At 45.5% G+C, this 1,955-nt stretch overlaps 1 pseudogene; it reads left to right on the forward strand.

Moving 5' to 3' along the window:
• The first annotated feature begins 261 nt into the window (after positions 1-261).
• LOC147426426 (uncharacterized) lies at positions 262-829 on the forward strand (annotated as a pseudogene).
• The last annotated feature ends 1,126 nt before the right edge of the window (positions 830-1,955 follow it).

Here is a 1,955-nt window from a genome sequence, read left to right on the forward strand (position 1 = left end):
TCCGTCGTAGGTGATGGGGTGTCCGTGAGCCGTGAGGGTTAACATAGCTGTGTTCAGATTGGAGATAATCTAGTCGAATTACAGTATAGGGTCCTGGCCACTTATGATGGCAAAGGAGGTTATATGGATGAACAGGGTGCTTACTACATGATAGTCAAAAGCCCTGATGTCGCGGACAAATGGGGACAAAATGAGTCCAAGACGAAAGCTGATGATGAGGTCGAGGAGAAACCGCCTCTAGAGGAAAACAACAATAGAACCATGTTCAGATCTTTCACCACTAGAAGGCTTATGTCCGACAATCCTCGATGGGGAATTTACAAATCCTTTCCTGAAGAAACCGCTGCGTACTATGTCAATGAGGACGTAAACGAGAAAGAGGCTACTCCGGATAAGACTTTGTATGTCTACCTCTTGAACGAAAGTAAATTCTTAATTGTAGACAAGTTTGGTCAGGAGTACACGCCGACCTCTATTGCAAAGATGAGTAGGTATACATACTTAGGGTTACCCATTGTGTACCCTGAAGTAGCAAAGCCCGCAGCAAGTGCACCGCCTACAATCCTAGTAAGAAACTTAATGGATGATGACATCCTAAGACCAATCCAAGTAGAGAGGCAACCTATGCAGAATCCTGGTAAGACTAGTTTCTTTGAACCTATTCAAAAACCAGAATTCCACACGCAACAAGTGCCAAACATGAGTGGATATTCGTTCCAAGCGGGAACAAGGAATCCACCACGCGATGAAGCACTCTCTGGAGGAATTCATCGACAAAATGAGACAAACAGAAACTCAAGTAGAGCTACTCAAATGACGCAAAATGTAGCTAGGCCACAACAGAGAACCACTATTGCACATACAGGGGACACTATACAAGTACTTGGGACACCAATTGTAGGATTCAGACCCCTAAGGCCGCATCAAGTCGCCAAATGCGTGCCGTCTAAATATACAGGATCTGGGGATCCATATGCCCATGCTTCTGCCTTTAGACAAGTGCTGAGAGCAGAGCAAGTACATGAATTTCATACGCAATATGAGGGCTTTGGATTGACCTTAGATGGTACTGCTATGACTTGGTTCCAACCATTAAGTAAGAGCTCATTCTCTGACATAGAGGATCTCTTATCTGACTTTGTCCAAGAATTCACCAAACGTGGGATAAAGCATGACACAGTCTCACAAATATACTCTTTCAAACAACAAGAGAAAGAGAAAGTAAAGGAAGCTGCCTTGAGATTGAAGCAATATGTGGAGATATGTCCTCCCAGGGAGATCCCTCAACAAGAAAGGCTAGCGTTGCTCTTCATAGAAGGGTTACTAGACGAGAATCTCAAGAAGGATTTGAATATTCAAAGATGCCAAACTTTAGACGAGGTTATCAAAGAAGCAGTATACTTGGTTGACAAGTGCAATATATATGGAGGATCTCGAAAGGAGTCTGATACCAGGTCAAGCGACTCTAGGGTGACTACCATTGTTGTGAACACGGGACCAACAACCCCTGTGCGAACCGCTGGAGAAACCGATGCCCTTATAGACAAAATCCTTGAGCGTTTCAACAATGCTGCGTTGGCACCTCAACATGTGAGACATCCACAATTACGTGTATGTAGCATCTGTGGAGGGAGTCATCCCACAACCCAGTGTCATGTGATGCAACCTCAGCCACGCGACCAACCTAGACTGCGGCAGCAAAAGTGGTGTGAAATAGAACAAAAGTGGACAAATCATTCGACGGAAGAGTGCTACCACCAAAGGGGATATGTGAGAGAAAGGCAGTACCAGCCAAACCCTGTGTACCAGCCGCAACAAGGGCAAGCCATTCCTCCATATCAGATGAATAGGGCACCACCACCACCACCTAGATATGCCAAAGGACATTCGGATGTTCAGCCAGAGATGGAAAGAGCGAAACCTGTCCTTGGACATCAACCACCACTGCCAGGGGA

The sequence above is a fragment of the Adiantum capillus-veneris genome, chromosome 24 (genome assembly GCF_014529385.1).
Source record: "Adiantum capillus-veneris isolate H3 chromosome 24, ASM1452938v2, whole genome shotgun sequence".
NCBI classification, from domain to species: Eukaryota; Viridiplantae; Streptophyta; class Polypodiopsida; order Polypodiales; family Pteridaceae; genus Adiantum; species Adiantum capillus-veneris.